The sequence below is a fragment of the Podarcis vaucheri genome, assembly GCF_965113315.1.
Source record: "Podarcis vaucheri genome assembly, chromosome: 11".
Lineage (NCBI taxonomy): Eukaryota > Metazoa > Chordata > Lepidosauria > Squamata > Lacertidae > Podarcis > Podarcis vaucheri.
In genome coordinates, this window is record NC_138749.1 from 5651059 (window position 1) to 5673125 (window position 22067).

Below are 22067 nucleotides of genomic sequence, written 5' to 3' on the forward strand. Positions count from 1 at the left end.
TAGCTGACATTATTGTCGCCCTTGCACAGTTTTCTGGAACTGAAAGTTCTAGACCTTGTTTAGGACACTTAGGCTAAAACGACTTGTGACAGCAGCAACAGGCCAGTTTGTTTTTTATCCAGGCCTGTTTAAAATGTATATTCTTGAGGAATTTGCTATTGGCAAATTCTGATAGGAGCTGGCCTGCTCCAAAACCTCTGAATCAATGCAAGGATCAGGGTAGAGATATCCTTCAGATGCTGCACTTCTCCAAATCTTGTGTTGCAACTCAAAACGATGTGCCAGAATGCATCTAAACAGGAATATTCTAGGATAAAGTGCATTCAGGAATATGTACTTTCTGATGCATATATAGTCATCACAGATTAATGCAGAAGTGGGACACGGAGGACTTATGACTGAATACTTACGCAATGGACGTGGACCAGAAATTGTCTGATCCATTCATATGCGGCTTCAAATCTCATGGAAAGTGGGCAGTGGCAGTGGGATGGTTGAATAGAATGAGGGTAGGGAAGAGAAAGGAAAAATACCTCCTTCTGGAAGCTACTCCCCCTCAGTCAAATGCACAAAATTGCCCCCCAGCTGGACTCCTTTAGTTGCAGTGAGTTTACAAAAGATGCAGGAGGATAAAGGTCAACTTTGTCACATCTAGGGATGGATGAATCCGTCAGTTTCAAGGGTGTGTGGGCTGGTGGAGCTGGCCAGCCTTTTCATCACCACCACCACCATAATTTAATACTTATACTCCACTCATCTAGCTGGGCCTCCCCATCCACTCTGGGTGGCTTCCAACAGGATATTAAAAACACAATAAAAGATCAAACATTAAAAACTTCCCTAAACAGGGATGCCTTCAGATGTCTTCTAAACGTCAGGTAGTTGTTTATTTCCTTGACATCTGATGAGAGGGCATTCCACAAGGCAGGAGCCACTACTGAGAAAGCTCTCTGCCTGTTTCCCTGTAACCTCACTTCTCATAGTGAAGGAACCACCAAAAGATCCTCAGAGTCCGGGCTGAACGATGAGGGTGGAGATGCTCCTTCAGGTAGTGTCTGTCTTCTCCTGAGGTCCCACCGGGCCCTGTAAGAGGAGGAAGATGCATGAGAACCCATGTGGAGGAATTGCTCCCTCTGTACATGGCAGCTGCACAAACCAGGTCAATCCAGCTCTCCCATCCCTACTCACGTATCAGTTTTGCTGTTGAAGTTTGACCATTACTTCCAACTATATGCTTTGGGATGTGCACAGCCCCTCATTCCATCCCAGGGATCTGATTTGTGACCCCTGGATCAGGTTGATCCACCCTATGATGTCCTAGGGACCTAGAAGAGATGCGGGTGGCACTGTGGTCTAAACCACCGAGTCTCTTCAGCTTGCCAATCCTAAGATTGGCAGTTCGAGTCCGTATGACTGGGTGAGCTCCCATTGCTCTGTCCCAGCTCCTGCCAACCTAGCAGTTTGAAAGCACGCCAGTGCAAGTAGATAAAAAGGTACCACTGTGGTGGGAAGATAAACGGCATTTCCGTGCACTCTGGCAATTGTCACGGTGTCCTGTCCAGCAGAAATGGTTTAGTCATGACCTGGAAAGCTGTCTACAGACAAATGTCGGCTCCTTCGTCCTGAAAGCTGAGATGGGTGCTGCACCCAATAGTCAAATTTGACTGGACTTTACCATTCAGATGTCCTTTATTACGTTTTTTACTACCTGCCCTAGGGAACACCCACCCCACTCTAAATTTGTTCCCCAAAATTTTGAGGGAGCAGGGCTAAGAGGTTTTTCTGCACCCTATTTAAAATGGGGTTTAAATATACAGTTGGGAGTGTACCAAACAGTGTGAGAGTGTTTACCAGCTGGTTAGCTGGAGGGTCTGATCCTGCATGGTGCTGCTCCTTCACAAGCAGTTTCCCTTCATGCAAGGGAGACGAGCCACTCATAAAGGACCACTACCCTGCAGGATTGGATCCTCCTAAAATAAGCTGGTGAGAACAGGAAGATTCAATTCTGTGTGGTGCTGCTTCATGCAAGCAGCTTCCTTGCAGCTTGTGTGAAGCAGCGTCAAGTGTCATGGATGCTTGAGCTGAGATTACTGCATTGCAGGGGGTTGGACTAGATGATTCTATAAAGCAGTACCTTACAGTACTGGTGGATCCACTCAGCAGCTCTTGATCAGAGACATGGGTCTTGTGGGACAGGAAGGAGAATTGTGGGGTGGTGCCTACCTTCTCCTGAGAAGATGCAGCCATGGTTCAGGTAGGTCTCTGCCTTTCTGAGCAGTTTTCTCACCCTGCCTTTCTTCTTCCTGCCTGATGTCCCACCCTCTGACAATCATGGATCACTCTAGGCCATACAACACGACTCACATCCAACTGTGGCACCAGACTTTTCCAACACCCAAGTCCCTCCAAAAATGCCCAATTTTTCTCGAGACTTGGCCAAATCAGGTGCACAGCCCTATCTAAAGAGACCTGGGTTTAAACTAATAGATGCGTCTCTGGTACATGTAATTTGTGGCTTTTCCATAACAATAACAAATGTGCAATTTTCACTGCAGGAACGGGAAATATGGATATTTGTGGCATCCTTACTCTGCTGTCATCCTTGCCCAGTAGGAGGGCTATCCTTAAGATAATTGAGCTTGAACTTGCCGCAGAATTGGCAACATGTCTAATTAAACCAGGTGCAACAAAGTGTCTTTGTGGTTTGAAATACACAAGACTCTGTCAGTTTCATTTAAAAATATTATTTCTCTCCCCTCTGCACATTCTTTTCATTCCTCCCCTCTTTTGCATCTGTTCATTTTGACGCGTTTCAAAGTTTTGTGTGTTTATTAGCATTCAGAACCCTATAACCAAATTAAAATCAAGCATGTGCCAGCGCTCCCCACCCCCTCCTATTATAGATTTGAGCAGAAATTAAACTAATTGACATTTTAATAATATTCCACTGTTTGTTCCTGTGGAGTTGGAACTGTACTAGAGAACCCATTATATGAAGATGTACTGAATGCCATCTGGTACCCGAGCATTCCTGATTATAAATAAGTCATTTCAGTTTGTTATCTATTTGGGCATTGTATGTGCGTGTTTATTGATATGATAAATTCTGGGGAATAATGGAGGAAAGTATGCTGTGGTTTTACATGCAGGGGTTTGTGTGTGTGTGTGTGTGTGTATTTGCACACAGAGCAAATCAAGCTGAGCATCTAGACGGGGGGGGGGAATCATCTGTGCTCATTCCCTTGAACTGGAAGATAAATGTTGAGTTGACCTTTCTTGCAAATATTTTCATTTCATTTTCCAGCGATAGTCGAGTACTTGAAATGAATATGGGTGGGTGAAGTTGTTCCAGACTGGACCACTTCAGACTTCAAATGGGGAGACACTGCTATAAGTGTTTTTCCCTCCATATAAAACAACAACAACAACAACAACAACAACAACAACAACAACAACAACAACAACTGTTGGTCGTAGGGACACTGTGTAGAAAGTTATACTTATATATTTAGTGCATTTATACTATGTCTTTCTCCCAAGTTGGGATTCAAGTTTGCTTACAACATTGTAAGATACAAAGTAGCTAAAATGCATCATAACACATTTAGAACCAGCAATTTAAATACACTTTGTGCTCACAGCAACCTAGTCATTGGCATATGGCTCACCCACACTTAATAAGAATATTTTTTTTTTATTTGAACCCCGTCCATCTGACTGGAGTTGCCCCAGCCATTCTGGGCAGCTTCCAGCATATATAGAAACAAAACAAAACATCAAAAAATTTAAAACTACCCTATACAGGGCTGCCTTCAGGTGTCTTCTAAAGGTTGCATAGTTACTTATCTCCTTGACATCTGATGGGAGGGCATTCCACAGAGTGGGTGCCACTACCAATAAGGCCCTTACCTTTCCCTCCTTGCTTTCTAGGCAAAGGACTGCACTTTAAATTGCTGCATGCTTGAACGCTTTGCTTTCTTTTTCTTTTTTGTGCTGGCGCTTTCCCTGCGGAAACCTACTATTTACCGCTGAATCACAAGAAACAGCAATTCCAGTTTTCTGCAGATTGCCTTTTGCTGCAATTCTGTGGTAAAGAGTGGGTTCTCGCAAGGAAAGCACCAAGGTTAAAAGAAAAAGTCCAGACACTGCACTTTAAGATGCGGACCTGTGCCTAGAAATGTGGAAAAAAGGTTCTCGGAAAGGATTTATAATGAACTGAAAAAAGTGTTGAAAAACACATTTATTAAGAAACCAGAAGCCTTTTTACTTGGTATAGTGGGGGGGGTGAAATCTCCAAAAAGGATTTATTTTATTTTTTGTCTATGCCACAATAGCTGCAGAAATATTACTAGCGAAGAATTGAAAGAAACAAGATGTACCAACTATCGAAGAATGGCAGATGAAGATGATGGACTATATGGAACTTGCCGAACTGACCGGGAGACTCTGGAACCAGAGAGAAGAGACGGTGGAAGAAGATTGGAAGAAGTTAAAAGAATATTTGAATATTTAAAGAATATTTGAAAAAAAATATATGTTAACATTTAAATCTTAGAATAGCTTTGGAAGTGGATATAGGCTGTAGGGTTAGAAGTAGAAGTATTTTAAAAAAGTATCATTTGTAAGGGATAATATGTGAAGATTTTAATGGTAAAAGTAAGTGTGATAAAAAATGGTTTACAATTATGATATATGTAAACTGCTAAAGATGAGGTAAAATGAAAATCAGATGGGGGAACTTGGGGAAGCTCACCTAACAATGTTTAGAAAAAATAGGGATAAGACAAGAATGTATTGTTTTTGTTTGTTTGTTTGTGTCGTTTATTAGTGTTATGAAATGAATATATTTTTTTGGGGGGGGAAGAATAGAAATGTGGCACAAAAGGAAGTCTGGATGAATCCTTACTTTAAAAATGCCTGTCTGAGCAGGAAAGTCTTAGACCACTGGTGGAAAGATAAAAAGGAGGGAGCCAGTCCAATCTCTTTGGGGAGGGACTCTCACAATGATGGAGTAGCCACAGAAAAGCCTCTTTCTCTTTTTTTTCTTTTTCTTTTTCATCTGTATGCAGTTCAGATTTTATTTTCTGAAGTAGTTCCTTACAGCTAGAACAATAGTCTTAAAGGTCTGGCCGAACTCCAAAACCAGGTCCCTTGGGTGGTTCTGTCAGAGAAGTGAGACCACCAGCTGGCTCACAAGAGAAGCTCCCACTCCTTGGTCCAGGTTTTGGAACTTTTCCAGCTTTTAGTTCATCAGTTATGTCTTCTATGTCTTTTGTTGTCAGATCTTCATAATAGTTATCATTTATTTGTACCATTGGTGCATTTACGCAAGCCCCCAAACATTCCACTTCAATCAGAGTGAAGAGTTTATCAGGTGTTGTTTCTCCAACTTTTATACCAAGCTTCTTCTGAATGGCTTCTAATATGCTATCCGAGTCACACGGCGTGCAAGGCGTAGTGGTGCAGATCTGAATATGGTATTTCCCAACGGGTTTACGATTATACATTGTATAAAAGGTTGCTACTTCATAAATTCTCATGGGAGGTATGTCTAGAATCTCAGCAACCTTATTCATCGCTGATATAGGGAGCCATCCATGCTGTCTTTGGGCTAGATCCAGGACTGACATCACTGCTCCAGATTTGTGTCCCTCTGGATAGTTGCTTACTATTGCCTCTATTCGCTTATAGTAGAAAAGCCTCTTTCTCTTCTATCACCACCAACTGTGCGTCTGATGCTGATGGGACCAAATAAGGTGCTCACCTGAGGATCTTTTCCCCAGGCAGGTTTGTATAGGGCAGTGGTTCTCAAACTTGTTTCTCTAGGCCACACTTTGGTATAAAAATTTGCTCGCACCACTCCATTTTGTTTAACTGATAAGAAATGAATTGGAAAACAAAAAGAAACAATGCCTAGCTGTCAGGGAACTGCCATCGGCGCAGGGGCAAGAGGGGAAAAGCCGGATGGATTACAGAGAGCCCCCAAAGATCGTGGGAAGCAGCACTTCCTCAGCGGAGGAAGGAAGCCACGCCTGTAGTGGAGAGGAGGTGCTGGGCTTGGAGGAGGCGAGGCGGTGGACCACCCACTCTCAGATTCTGCCAGTGAGTGAGCAAGACACGGAATAGAGGTGCTCTGCATTCTAAAGGTTTTTACCAGCAATAAGAAAGCTTTAGAACAGACTATTGAGGCATATTGCCTGATTGCTCTCGAGCAACCAACCGATACCTCTAACAATAGCAGTGCTTGATTTATAGCATAGAACACAGCTACTTTATCATTTGATCATGGGGCACCCAGAAAGTACAAAACGATGCCACTACATAAGAACAAGAATATTCCCAAAATATAATTATAATTATAGACAGGTCTTCTCCAGCACTGGGTTAGAACGGTGATTCTGGATCATAACTAGGATTATCCCGGTATCATTTGATGCCCTTGCTCTCATTCTGAAAAGCTATCTATCCCTATTCTGCTAATAATAATAATAATAATAATAATAATAATAATAATAATAATATAGATATTATACTATATTATACTGCACTGAAATGCTCAAATGTTTCTGAAGGACCAGGTGCACAGCCTGGGAGTCATTTTGGACTCTCAGCTGTTCATGGAGGCGCAGGTTAATTCTGTGTCCAGGGCAGCTGTCTACCAGCTCCATCTGGTATGCAGGCTGAAACCCTATCTCCCCACAGACTGTCTCACCAAAGTGGGGCATGCTCTGGTTCTCTCTCGCTTGGACTACTCCAATGTGCTCTACGTGGGGCTACCTTTGAAGGTGACCCGGAAACTACAACTAATCCAGAATGCGGCACCTAGACTGGTGACTGGGAGCGGCCATCGAGACACATAACACCAGTCTTGAAAGACCTACATTGGCTCCCAGTATGTTTCCGAGCACAATTCAAAGTGTTGGTGCTGACCTTTAAAGCCCTAAATAGCCTCAGTCCAGTATACCTGAAGAAGCGTCTCCACCTGCATCGTTCTACCTAGACACTGAGATCCAGTGCCGAGGTCCTTTTGGCGGTTCCCTCACTGCGAGAAGCCAAGTTACAGGGAACCAGGCAGAGGGCCTTCTCGGTAGTGGAACCCACCCTGTGGAACGCCCTCCCACCAGATGTCAAAGAGAACAACAACTCCCAGACTTTCAGAAGACATCTGAAGGCAGTCCTGTTTGGGAAGGTTTTAATGTTTGATGGTTTACTGTATTTTAATATTTTGTTGGAAGTCGCCCAGAATGGCTGGGGAAGCCCAGCCAGATGGGCGGTGTGTAAATTTTATTATTATTATTATTATTATTATTATTATTATTATTATTATTATTATTACTATTATTAATTGTCCTTGAATCTCCCTGCCACCCTTGCCATCCTCTTCTGCCACACCAGTGTGGCAAGCCACACCCTTTGTTGTTGTTTTTTAAATGATATTTATTAGAAGTTTATAAATTACAGAAAAGAGGGGGGGGAGAGGAAAAAAATGAAAAAAGAAATCAACAAAAAAATTAACAGAACCTACATTACAATACATAAAAAGAAAAACATAGAAAAACAATACAGCAATATAGCAAAAAGAAACAATAACGCTAAAACACACATCCAATATTCCATATCTTTACATTTCATTTGCTTGTTTCGTCGACCTCCTCACACCTCCCTTTTTTGTATTCTAGTTCAATTAATTGTTTCAGCAAATTCTTTCCATCTTTCTCAATTTTTGTTCTATAATTTATCTTAACGGTCTACAAGCCACACCTTTTGAGAACCATTGGTATAGGCTTTAGGTATAGCCTTGGTCCAAGCCATATAGGGCTTTATAGGTCATAACCAGCACTTTGAATTGTACCCTGAAACAGAAGTTATTTTAACAAGGGAGTAACATGTTCCCTGTTACCAGCCCCAGTAAGCAGTCTGCCTGCAGCCTCCTGGACCCGATGAAGCTTCTGAACACTTTTCAAAGGCAGCCCCATGTAGAGCTTTGATATTCCCCTCCGCCTGATGAACTACTGTACATTTTGCAAAGAGTGTTTAAGGTTTCTGGTGTGCGTGCATGTTTCTCATGGTGAACCATCTGAAGTGTTGCACTCCAGAATCCCAGCCTCTTGACATACCTCCTTATTCTGCATAATGACTTGCACGACCATTTCCTGACTCTCATCTCCTGCTCTCTTTCCTCTCTTTCTTTAAAAATAAAGCCCTGTCTTATTGCATGTTGATCATTGCTTTGTCGAATCATGTTTCTCTTTGTTTGGTTTGCTTGCTTGCATATACATATTTCAATAAGGATTCAAAGCACTGCTTCGTTCTGTTTTGGGGTGAGGGAGGGAAGGAGAGAGGATGGCAAAATTTGGAGTGGGGAGTAAGAAGAACTGTTTGCGGGTTTGAGGAGGAAACAGTGCTTGCCACCGAAGGTTGAAATAGAGAGTTGGACACAGGTATCTGGGTTAAACTATGGGCCACTTTATTTAATTAACAAGATATCTTCAGAGAGAAAGCTGTCAGTGTGGGAACCAATTAAAACTAATAAGGCAAAGCCTGCAATTTATTCAAGGAAGGAGTCCCATGATGGGACTGAGGCTAAGCTTTCCGGCCTACCCCCTTTGGTGGCAGGTGTCACTCATGTCTGGTGGGGCAGAATGCAGAGAGGACCAACAGGTGGCACCAGAGCCAGTGACAGGCCGTGTTGTACCCATCCCCATCCTCCACCCAGGCAAGTTCTACAAGGGCAGGATGCTGACAATGCTACACCTTGAACAGGATGTAAGTAAGAAGATACGTAGGCAGGTGAGGGCTGGGTTGGAGCAGTAAATGTCATGGACAGGCTGGAAGCAGAGTAGTAATGGGAGGCATCAGCTGGGGAACCCTCAAGTAGACCCCCAAGTGAAGAAAGCTCAGAGCCCAGGGACAATGATGGGATCCAGAGGGAGAAGATGGAACAGACCTGGAGGAGGAGGTGTTGAAAACTGATTAGGTAACAGGGTTTAGTGAGCAGGAAGAGTATGTGGCAGAGAGCAGTCCAGAACTTGAGGCAGAAGTGGAGGCTGAAGCAGAGGGGAGTGGGGCAAGAGGCAGAGATGAAGCAGGCTGCTGAAGAAGCCTCTCCTGATGTGTCCAACTCCCCTTCATCCTGGTTTCCCAGAACCAAAGAGGTATGAAGAAGGTGGAGCAGAGGCAGACAAGGTGTTGGAGATTCAGATTGCTTGGGAAGGACCTTGGGGGAAAGGAGACTTATCTGTGGGAAGGTGGAGACCTTCAGTCCTGCCTCATTGGGGTAAGATCTGTTGGGGGAAAATGCTCTTCTCTTCTCTGCTCACTAGGCATGAGCTGTTATGTTCCTTTGAATAAGGAGTTAACTTCACTGACACCTTGCAAGTTCTTGCTTACATGCTCCTGACAGTAGGGAAGAAGAAGAAGAAGAAGAGTTTGGATTTGATATCCCGCCTTTCACTCCCCAATCTCCTTTACCTTCCTCCCCCACAACAAATACTCTGTGAGGTGAGTGGGGCTGAGAGACTTCAAAGAAGTGTGACTGGCCCAAGGTCACCCAGCAGCTGCATGTGGAGGAGCAGAGACGCGAACCCGGTTACCCAGATTACGTGACTACCACTCTTAACCACTACACCACACTGCCTCACTTGCCCTAATGGAGTCTCCTCCAATGTCTATGCTCCCTCCAAGCAACATCATAAAAGTGAGTGGAGAGATCTTCTTGCCGGGGCATCCTTCTGAAAGGTTCTCTGCTCAGTTCATCTTCTCCCACCCCATTAATTCTTCTTCATTCGCCATTTGGGCCTGTCAATCTAAGACCAATTATGACAGCATTGCAGGACTCACAATAGTAGATCTGCCTTTAAGTGAACTGAATCCGGAGTCAAACATGAGGAGGTGGCCCCAAACACATTTGACTCCAGATTCAGTTCACTTAAAGGCAGATCTACTATTGTCAGTCCTGCAATGCTCTCATAATTGGTCTTAGATTGACCTTCTATCTGCCTTCCTCTCCTTCTTGTCTATTCATTTCTGCCTCCTTTCCACCTGCATGAAATTAGGCCAAGGCCCAAATGAAATTAAGCCAAGGTCCACGCACCTCTCAAGGGTTGCCCACTCTTGACTTAACATGCTTCTGGTGAATGGTGAAAGGCAAAGTCAAACGATGCGACTTTGAATGAAGACCACATTAAAAGTTTGAGGAAGCTTTTTCTGTGGTGGAGACAGAAAGCAGCCGAGAAGGAGAAAGGAAAAGGAAAGAAGTACCTTTGAATATTTCTCATTATTTCTTTTCAATCCACTGCATGCCCAACACCAATGCCAGCAATTTCTCTTACGTTCAAAGCTAATTGGCATTGTGTCCCTAGACATCTTATAGTCAGGCTTCTACGGTCTATTGGCAGACCTCATGTATAAATATTCCCCTTCTCTCTTTCTAAAAAGGAAAAAGAGGAAAGGAAAGAAAGAAAAAAGCCCGAAGCAGAATTTCTAAGTCACGTGTCATAAACATGACCACAGGGCATTTCTTGTTAGACCTTGGCTGTCTTCCATGGCGCTTCCTTGGAATAATTTACATGGCTGTGGGGTGGTGGAAGATGGATGCAGGAAAGGCTGCTTGTCTAAGGATGGGGCAGGGCTCTTTGCAGATAAGCTACAAACCTGTGATGTATCTCTCAGTGGGAATATTTGTACATAGTGGATCATGTGATGTGTTGGACCAGTGATAAACATTTGAGGCGATATTTTAAAGAGAATTTGGAGGTTGTTTCTGGACCTGATTTGTGAGGATGTGGATTACTTCCAGGCTCCATTCACGATCCTCACACTGCTGTTTTAAAGCCCTAAACAACTTTGGCCTCAAATATCTGAATGGCCACCTCCATCCCTACAAACTCGTCTCAGGTGTTAAGAATGGCAGAGCAGTGGCGTAGCTTGTGGGGAGGCACAGGAACAGTTGCACCAAGCGCAAAATTTCAACACCCGGTGTTGCTATGCACTTGCGTCACTGGGCTCCATTGAAAATGGCTTTTCCATGGTAAACAGGAAGTGACCTTTCCAGACAATTGAACAACTCTTCTTTTCTTATCTCTGTGACTGTGATCTCCTGGGTCACGCGGATGCCATTAGGCCGTTGAAAGTGTATTTGTGCTCCCATCCATTCCACTCCCTCTCACCCACCCCTCCACACAGCCCTGGAAGCTGGCATCCCACGTGACCACTGTGGCCAAGAGGGCTTTTATTTCCGGCCCAGGAGAGGGGTCCAAGCCTGTTCCCCGTATAAACCTGTTCTTTAAGGCTGAATCAGAAGAAACTGCACGTCAGGTTTTCTGCAGAAATGTTTTCAGTGGTGAAGAGAGGGTTTGTGGGGATAGCACAGTGACAAAACAAAAAAAAAACAAGCGCTTTGACACTCAAAATGTTGCACAAAAGGAAGTCTGGATGAGCCCTGAAAGGTCCAAAACATTGCAACCTTTCCTCATAGGTGAGTTGCTGCCTTTCTTGTGTTTTAAAACTGCCGTGAAGAAGAAGAGGAAGAGTTTGGATTTTATATCCTGCTTTATCACTACCCGAAGGAGTTTCAAAGCAGCTAACAATCTTCTTTCCCGTCCTCCCCCACAACAAACACTCTGTGAGGTGAATGCGGCTGAGAGACTTCACAGAAGTGCGACTGGCCCAAGGTCACCCAGCAGCTGCATGTGGAGGAGCGGAGACACGAACCCGGTTCCCCAGATTACGTGACTACCGCTCTTAACCACTACACCACACTGGCTTATGCTGTAAACTTGTGTGTATGTCTTGCAATTTCAGAGGGTATGTCTTGCTATTTCAGAGGAAAGCCTTGCCTTGCCCTCTGTAGTACATTGTAAAGACCTGGCTCTCTCCCTGGCATGCCTTCCCTGGTACGGGCCTAAACCATGTGCTTCATAGCCTCATAGAATCATAGAATCATAGAATCATAGAATCATAGAGTTGGAAGAGACCACAAGGGCCATTGAGTCCAACCCCCTGCCAAGCAGGAAACACCATCAGAGCACTCCTGACATATGGTTGTCAAGCCTCTGCTTAAAGACCTCCAAAGTAGGAGACTCCACCACACTCCTTGGCAGCAAATTCCACTGTCGAACAGCTCTCACTGTCAGGAAGTTCTTCCTAATGTTTAGGTGGAATCTTCTTTCTTGTAGTTTGGATCCATTGCTCCGTGTCCGCTTCTCCGGAGCAGCAGAAAACAACCTTTCTCCCTCCTCCATGTGACATCCTTTTATATATTTGAACATGGCTATCATATCACCCCTTAACCTCCTCTTCTCCAGGCTAAACATGCCCAGCTCCCTTAGCCGTTCCTCATAAGGCATCGTTTCCAGGCCTTTGACCATTTTGGTTGCCCTCCTCTGGACACGTTCCAGTTTGTCAGTGTCCTTCTTGAATTGTGGTGCCCAGAACTGGACACAGTACTCCAGGTGTGGTCTGACCAGAGCAGAATACAGTGGCACTATTACTTCCCTTGATCTAGATGCTATACTCCTATTGATGCAGCCCAGAATTGCATTGGCTTTTTTAGCTGCCGCGTCACACTGTTGGCTCATGTCAAGTTTGTGGTCAACCAAGACTCCTAGATCCTTTTCACATGTACTGCTCTCAAGCCAGGTGTCACCCATCTTGTATTTGTGCCTCTCATTTTTTTTGCCCAAGTGCAATACTTTACATTTCTCCCTGTTAAAATTCATCTTGTTTATTTTTGCCCAGTTCTCTAATCTGTCAAGGTCGTTTTGAAGTGTGATCCTGTCCTCTGGGGTGTTAGCCACCCCTCCCAGTTTGGTGTCATCTGCAAATTTGATCAGGATGCCCTTGAGTCCATCATCCAAGTCGTTGATAAAGATGTTGAATAAGATCGGGCCCAAGACAGAACCCTGTGGCACCCCACTAGTCACTCTTCTCCAGGATGAAGAGGAACCATTGATGAGCACCCTTTGGGTTCGGTCAGTCAGCCAGTTACAAATCCACTGAGTGGTAGCATAGTCAAGACCGCATTTTACCAGCTTCTTTACAAGAATATCATGGGGCACGTTGTCAAATGCCTTGCTGAAATCAAGGTAGGCTACATCCACTGCGTTCCCTTCATCTACCAGGCTTGTAATTCTGTCAAAAAACGAGATCAGGTTAGTCTGACATGACTTATTTTTCAGAAATCCATGCTGACTATTGGTGATCACAGCATTCCTTTCTAGGTGCTCACAGACTGTTTGCTTAATGATCTGCTCCAGAATCTTCCCTGCTATTGATGTCAGACTGACTGGGCGGTAATTATTTGGGTCCTCTCTTTTCCCCTTTTTGAAAATAGGGACAACATTTGCCCTCCTCCAGTCTGCCGGGACTTCGCCTGTTCTCCAGGAATTCTCAAAGATGACTGCCAGTGGTTCTGAGATCACATCTGCCAGTTCTTTTAATACTCTTGGATGCAGTTCATCTGGCCCTGGAGACTTGAATACATCTAAACTAGCCAAATATTCTTGTACTATCTCCTTAGTTATTCTGGGCTGTGTTTCCTTTGCTGAATCATTTGCTCCAAATTCTTCAGGTCGGGCATTGTTTTCTTTATCGGAGAAGACCGAGGCAAAGAAGGCATTGAGGAGTTCAGCCCTTTCTGTGTCCCCTGTTTGCATTTCACCATCTTCTCCTCTGAGTGACCCCATTGTTTCTTTGTTCTTCCTTTTGCTACGAACATACCCATAAAAGCCTTTTTTGTTGCTTTTAACCTCTCTAGCAAGCCTGAGTTCATTCTGTGCTTTAGCTTTTCTGACTTTGTGTCTACACATGCTGGCTATTTGTTTGAATTCCTCTTTGGTGGTTTCCCCCCTTTTCCATTTTTTGTACACATCCTTTTTAAATCTTAATTCAGTTAAAAGTTCTTTAGATAGCCACCCTGGCTTCTTTAGGCACCTTCCATGTTTCCGTCTCATTGGTATTGCCTGACGTTGTGCTTTTAGTATCTCCCTCTTAACAAACTCCCAGCCATCATGAACTCCCTTTCCTTTTAGTATTGTTGTCCATGGGATCTCACCCAGCACTTCCCTAAGTTTTATGAAGTCGGCTTTCTTAAAGTCAAGAAATTGAGTCCTAGTATGCTTGGCTGCTCCTTTCCGCTGTATAGTAAACTTCAGAAGAGCATGATCACTCGCGCCTAATGATCCTTCCACTTCTACCCCACTAACCAGGTCATCAACATTGGTTAGGACCAGATCTAAAATGGCTGTTCCTCTTGTTGCTTCTCCCACTTTCTGGACAATGAAGTTGTCTGCAAGGCCAGTGAGGAATCTGTTTGACCTTATGCTCTTGGCTGAGTTTGACGTCCAACAAATATCCGGGTAATTGAAGTCCCCCATTACTACTATCTCCCTTCCTTTTGCATGCTTGGCCATCTGTTCCAGGAAGGCATCATCTATGTCCTCCGTTTGGCTTGGGGATCTATAGTAAACTCCCACAATGAGGTCTCTGTTATTCTTCTCTCCCTTAATTTTGACCCAAATGCTCTCACTTTGGCTTTGAGGATCTAAATCTTGGATCTCTTCACAGGTATACACATCCTTGACATATAACGCCACTCCTCCTCCTTTCTTGTCTGGTCTGTTTCTCTGAAATAGATTGTATCCCCCCATTATTACATTCCAATCGTGGGACTTATCCCACCAGGTTTCAGTGATGCCTATTATGTCATATTTAGTTTGCTGTACCAAGAGCTCAAGCTCATCTTGTTTATTTCCCATGCTTTGCGCATTAGTGTACAGACATTGAAGTCCATTAATCATTCCCCCATGTCTCTTATTTAAGGATTTTTTCCTCCCACCACTAGGTCCGCGTGCTGTTTGCTCCATTTGGTCTATGACATTTGGATGATCATCTTCATTAATTGATAGACTCCTACCTTCAGGAGCACTGTCTCCCTCCCCCACATTAGTCAGTTTAAAGCCCTCCTGATGAGGTTTCTGAGATTTTTGGCAAAAACATTTCTCCCAACCGTTGTGAGGTGCAGCCCATCACTTGCCAGAAGTCCATCTTCAAGAAACTGCAGTCCGTGATCTAAGAATCCAAACCGTTCCTGTTTACACCATTTGCGGAGCCAGCTGTTCACTTCCACTATTTTCCCCTCTCTCCCTGGGCCATGTCGTTCAACTGGGAGGACAGATGAGATGACAATTTGTGCATTTAGTTGCTTCAATTTCCTGCAGTTCACCATTTCTGCAATTTCATGCAGTTCACCATTTCTTTGAAAAGTAAAGGAAACCACAGCAAGAACAAATAGGCTGAGTCTGAGGTTTTACGGGGGGGGGGCGGTTTCAGAGCGAAACCAAAGCAGCTCTCTACAGTGTGCGTCTTCACCTCCTTCATCTTCTTTAATTCAGATTAACTATGCCCCTAATGAAATGGACTCATTAAGTCTTCCCTTCCCTTCTTTCAACTGCTCCCCAACCCCCCTGTAAGAAAAAAACAGCTCTCCTCTCCCAACCTCCTCCTTCCTTTCCCCAGTTGGCTTTCTCAACTGACATTAAGTATGAGTGGCTTAGTTTTGTATCTTTACTGACAAATCTATATTAATAACAACATCAATAAAGTATTAAACCTGAACTATGGGAATAATTTGTGATCACACTGAAATTAATAACACAGCATATCACGCAGGGTACAGTGCTGAACGGAGCCTGGCTATTAGGGCTGGTTATTATTACCATATTATGGTCATTTAAGTCGGCTGTAATTCTGGGAATTTAAAGGTCACTGTGATTTATTCTGTTTACTTTGTCATGTGTTTAGAAAACTAATTAAAGCACAAACTATGTGGCTATATCATTCGTAACAGCAAGTGCGTTGGGGAACCGGGCTTGGGGAAGGATAACAGTGCAACACATTCTGAAACTGAGCCAAGTAAGGAATGTTGTGTAAATTTCACCATATGCGTGAGTTGCTCAGTCATGTGATTTTTTGCCTCTGCTTCATCTCCTGCCCTCTCTTACATCAACAATGAGGCAACATTCTTTTCTAATTTTAGGCTGCAATGCACAGGATTATTAGTCGGAAGCATACCCAGCAGTGTTTAAATAATTGTAACCAATGCTATTTAGACTGTTGCAAATACCCTCACTTTATTTCACCCTCACTGTCCTCAGTTGTATTTAGCCTTCACTTCCTTTAATTGGATGTGACACCCCATGCAAATTTTGCCACCGATTTCATCATGATAAAATTCTGTTGCCACGCTGGCCTTCTCACCTTCATTTTCTCGCACCTTTGTTGTCCTCCATCATGCTTGCCTTCACTTTCTTTAATTAGCCATGACACCCCGTGCAATTCTTTTTATCAATGATGTCATCATGGGGGAAAAAAAAGCCTTGATTATATTATGGATGCCTGCAGATAAAAAAACAACAACAACACTACTGCCAATGGAATAAAATGGAAACTTGGGCAAGTGAGGTTGAGGACAGTGAGGGCAAAGGAGCAAGAAGCAGAGGAGGAAGCAGTATAATGCCATGCAGCCTTGATTCGTAGGCAAAGGGACACCTTGAATCTTGCACCAGGTTGCAATAGAAGAGATAGAAGTTAAACACACATGCACAAGTTTTGTAAGAGATGCAGGCAGGGAGAAGATCACACTGAATATCGAAGTTCGTGAACTGTAATAGCCTTGATTCGTAGGCAAAGGGACACCTTGAATCTTGCACCAGGTTGCAATAGAAGAGATAGAAGTTAAACACACATGCACAAGTTTTGTAAGAGATGCAGGCAGGGAGAAGATCACACTGAATATCGAAGTTCGTGAACTGTAATAGCCCACAGATCTTTCCTAGAGAGAAACGGGATGAGGAATGCCACAATGATCGGCTTGCGTGAAGGAATTGGGAAGGCGAGAGAGGAGTAGGGGGTTGATTGCCTTCATGAGACTAATCCTGCTGAAAATCCACTCTGCACGAACCCGAGAGATTTGTCAACGGAAGCTGCCAAGGTCAATGACAATCTCTCCAAGCTTACAGTTTTGGTTGGGTGTCTGCGTGTGGCGGGGGGCGGGGAGAGATTGTTTTTTATTAAGCGAACAGAATAAAATGGTGTTTAATTATCAGCATTTGAGCAACAAGCGGTTTGGGAAAATGGCAAGAACCCCGCTGAGCTGCCACCGGCATATGCACAGGATGGTGTGTGCTCAACAGACACATGGGCAGGGAAGGACCTCTCACTGTTCACGAAATGAATTTCTTCTCCTGCCTCTCGACGCTGATTGAATGTGAAGGCTGTTGTTGGAAGCCTTAGGCTGTCTCAAGAAATCCAACCTCCCCATGTTAGATCCCGGATAAGCATAACTCTTGCTTCAAGTAAAAGGAGGAGGCGGGTGGGTAGGGGGGAGAGCTGGGGGTGGTGGTGGATGTTTCTGCAAAAGAGGAAGGAGGAATTAACCTTTCCAGCACCACAAGGAAACGGGATCCTTTCAAGCCTTGGCTCAATAGTCTACGCTTGTTTACATAAAAATGTTATCTCAAGATAGCAGACCCTGAACTCAGTTGCAGCCTCAGCTTTGTTCCTGCATCCTGAAGCTGTGGGGATTTCAAAAGCCCCGGAGATCTTCTCGGAAAGAATTGAGGGCTCCTAGCTTGCCTGACTGTTCATCTTCAAGTTTTGCACCCCAAGGAAATAAGGGCACCGCTCTTGCAGGATTCACATTGGAATGACATTACGGCTTCCTTCTCTCTCTCTCTCTCTCTCTCTCTCACACACACACACACACACATGCCTGAAGTTGCTGATGGGAGAATACAGGGCCAAGGAAAGGCCTTCAGGACTTCCCCCTTCGCTGCTAATTAATCCAGCAGGATCTGGAAGACGAAGAGGACCTAAAAAGGGAAGTTAATGCAAATATATCCACTTGTACCCTAGGGCAATACAAAAGTTATATTGCTCTTTAAGGAGAAATGGCCAGTCTTCTGTTCAGCTGAGTTCCTTGTTCCGATGACAAGGAGAACTATCAACAGCAGAAGAAAGCACAGCTAGAATCTGGGTAAATCATAGAATCATGGAACTTTAGAGTTGGGAAGGGTCCAAGGGTCATCTAGTCCAACCCACTGCAAAGCAGGGATCACTGCAAAATAATGTCTGACAGATGGCCATCCAACCTCTGCTTTAAAATCTCCAATGAAGGAGGTTTTATAAAGAAGGAGGAGCCCATCTCCTCCCAAGGGAGGCTTCTGAGGTAATCTGTTCAACTGTCAAACAGCTTTTACTGTCAGAAACTTCTTCCTAATGTTTAGTCAGAATTTCCATTCTTGTACACTGGTACCTCAGGTTACAGACGCTTCAGGTTACAGACGCTTCAGGTTACAGACTCCACTAACCCAGAAATAGTACCTTGGGTTAAGAACATTGCTTCAGGCTCAGAAGAGAAATCGCAAGGCGGTGGCACGGCGGCAGCTAAAGTGGTACCTCACATTAAGAACAGTTTCAGGTTAAGAACAGACTTCCAGTATGAATTAAATTCTTAACCCGAGGTACCACTGTAATTTGAATCCATTGGTTTGTGGTCTACCCTCTGGAGCAGCAGAAACCAGGGCTGCTTCATCAGCCTTTGAGATATTTGAAGATGACTCTCATATTACACCTCAGCCTTCCCTTCCCCAAGCTAAACCCACCCAACTCCTTCAGCCATTCCTCATAAGGCATGGTTTCCAGACCTTTGATCGTATTTGTCGCCCTCCTCTGCCCATGTTCCAACTTGTCAATATCTACCTTAAACTGCCTATTCAAAACACAGTGACGTGGATAACCTTCAAGCAATGAAGAAACATAAATAGTTGAACCAAAATATAGACATAGCAGGGAAGTTCCCTAAGGCGGTAGAGATCAACTTCCTCCTTGCACCTGGGCAAAGGATGGGAAGGAGTACTTCATCGTTGCTACAAACACCTTGGATATGAGTGTTACGGAAAAGGAGCAATGCGGCAGCAAGCTGCAGCTGGCTGGAAAGCAAAACATGATGGGAATGTTTGGGACTGTACCGTGGGAACAAAGGGACAGTCTATTCACAGTGCTGAGCACCGGATTTAGCTCAGAGTGTAATTTGACCTGTACAGGAAGTACAGGAGGTGGAGTTTGTCTCTCTGTTGTTGGAGTTTGAAGAGAGCAGACGCGTTTCTCTGTAATGCTGCAAAGACAGAAATAAAGGCATGTAAATACATTTCTGTCTATCTCTTTCCCCTCCCTGGGGGGAGCAGGGAGCAGGGAAGAGTGGTGTGTCCTTCTCACGCTGAGGAGGATCGCCGATCGCGACCTCGCCTGTATCCTGCTGGGAAACGCAGACAGGGAGGTCAACAAGGAGATCAAGCCGGGTGCCTGGAGAGTGGCCAGTTTCTCCTGATAAGGCTTGATTTCTAACAATGAGAAGCTTTGTAACCCATCCTGAGACTTTAAGGTGAAGGATGGGTAATAAATGATGGTGATGGTGGTGATTTATTTATTTTTTAAATCTGTATTCTGCCCTATGCCCATAGGTCTCAGGGCAGTTCACAACAGACAGCTACAGCATTCGAAGCACAAAATGCATAATAAAAAATAATCAAAACTCAAAATACGCAGTAAAAATAATCAAAGCACAAAATGCATAATACAAATTAGCAAAACAATTAATACTATTGTTTATACCCCAGTAAAACCATGCACTCCCCAACAAAAGCCCCATAACAATTCTCCAGCCCACAAATACAAAAATTCAAATGAACATATAGCTTTTAACAACAACTAAAAACAACCCCACCCTCCAAATAAAACAGCACCCACCCAAGTTAAAACTCCATCCCCATTAAAACAAAAATTTTAACACAAGGGGGCTGGCCCACACCCTTGTTCCGCTCCTGAAGGACTGCTACCTGAGGGACAACCTTTGGTGTCTCTCCTTCAGGGAGACCCTGCCCCCAGGGCAAGCAGACTTTATAGTAGAGCTGCCATCAGTCCAGAATTTCCTGGACATAGCCAGGAATTGTCCGTCGAAAATTGCGTCTGGGCGGAATATTCAGAAAACGGCAAAAACTCAGGCTGGCAAAACTCTGGGCGTATGGCAGCCCATATAGGAAGTGTGGCTATGCTGGTGATTTTCCTAAAAAAGAAGTATAAACTTCATTTTGGGGGGAGATTTTCCAAAAAAAACAACAACCCCCACCGCTCAACCACTTTGCCAAAAAAAGTTCAACGGCGTTTGTGTCTGGATTTTCACTTTTTGAGACCTCACTTGTTGAGTTGTTCCAGCCACTGGTGCACACCTAGCTGAGACAGCAGGTGTTGCCCAAAGCGGCCGGCCCACCCACGGTCCTGGTTCTTGCAGGACTCTCTGCAGTGGGGGATGCTGGCCACCCCCCAGCAAGAGCTGCAAATAGTCTTCTCGTTGGGGGAAATGACTGTCCCCAGGCAGCTTGTCACCCTGCTACACATGACAAGCTGGAGGTGATAGTTGGCTGCCATGACAAATATCCATCTTCACTTCCATGAATGTTTCTAGACCCCTTTTTAACCCATGCATATTTGCGGGTGGGCACCATGCTATATCTCACAAAGGAGGTGGGTTGTTTGGGTGAACCACTGTGCCCATACTTAAAAATTGAATTCAGGATTCTAATCGCCACGATGGAAGACAACTCTCTCTCCCCCCATTTCCCCATTTCATTTTTATTTCCAGGAGTGTGTTTGCTTGCTGCCTTGCTGGAGTTTGAAGTGGAGTGTGTTTGTAATGGGTTTGTTTGCTCTAACTTAAAGTAGGATTTGCCACGTTGAGGATGTGCAGAATGCACCAAGCTTTCCATCATTGCAAAGGCAGCCGTCCTTCTGCGGAATTGCTCTTTAAGCTTTTTTCAAAGCCAGGAACTCTACGTGCTTATTGAGTTCAGTTATAAAACTCACCCCATTCCAATGGCTTTGGGTTCATATGATGGGGAGAAGAATATCATCACCATGAGCATCCTATATATTTCACAATTCATGCCCTAGCATCCTGCACAATCCATGCCCTGTAATTCAAGCACCCCATCGCACCAGCGCGATGATTTCCACTTGTGCAATGGGGCTTTCCCCCTCTCCTCCTTTTGCTTCTGCCCCCCACTCTCCTCGGATCTGCTTTAGAGGGTTGTGGGAACCCTTATAACAGATTTAGATGGCCCCCAGTGGGATGAAAGGGGATAATGTTTCCATGTGCATGCAAAAATCCTCACATGGATGGAATGAGGGACTTTGCACTATGTTGGATTCCAGTCTGTGCTGTCCATCCCAGAATTTAGCTACAACCTTAAAGGTAAAGGTAAAGGGACCCCTGACCATTAGGGACTCTGGGGTTGTGGCACTCATCTCGCTTTATTGGCCGAGGGAGCCAGCGTACAGCTTCCGGGTCATGTGGCCAGCATGACTAAGCCGCTTCTGGCGAACCAGAGCCGCACACGGAAACGCCGTTTACCTTACCGCCAGAGCGATCTATTTATCTACTTGCACTTTGACGTGCTTTCGAACTGCTGCGTTGGCAGGAGCAGGGACCGAGCAACGGGAGTTTACCCCGTCCCAGGGATTCAAACCGCCGATCTTCTGATCGACACGTCCTAGGCTCTGTGGTTTAACCCACAGCGCCACCCGTGTCCCAGCTACAACCTTAGGATTGTGAAAATAGGTAAAGAAGACTCAAACTGCATATGATGCAATCGAATACAAAATCAATCTGATGGAGCTGGAATAAACATAACAAGGTTTAGAAGAGAGCTATAGTGGAGTTATGTGGAAATTATCAGCAATGGATTTGCAAATGAAAACCACATTCTACTCTAGTTTAAGAACACACACACACATTTGGTAATGATCCTGTCTTGACTGTTGGATTTGGGGTCTTGTTTGTTTGTTTGTTTATAGAAGGGGTGTTGGAAGAGACAAAAGAAATGAATTTGGCAGTCTACAGTTTGCTGCTTTATTTATTTACTTATTTTATATAGTGCTTCACATTTCAAAAATAACATATCTAAGCATTTTACAAATCCCAACCAAACGGAATCACTATATGAGATACAGTA

General features: G+C 44.3%; 1 pseudogene across 1 annotated transcript; it reads right to left on the minus strand.

The window, feature by feature from the left end:
• Positions 1-5064: 5064 nt before the first annotated feature.
• LOC309542627 (NADH dehydrogenase [ubiquinone] flavoprotein 2, mitochondrial pseudogene) lies at positions 5065-8150 on the minus strand (annotated as a pseudogene). The gene is made up of 2 exons: positions 8118-8150; positions 5065-5711 (listed from the first exon to the last, which is right to left on the minus strand). The product of its transcript is annotated as an NADH dehydrogenase [ubiquinone] flavoprotein 2, mitochondrial pseudogene (transcript).
• Between the last annotated feature and the right edge of the window lie 13917 nt (positions 8151-22067).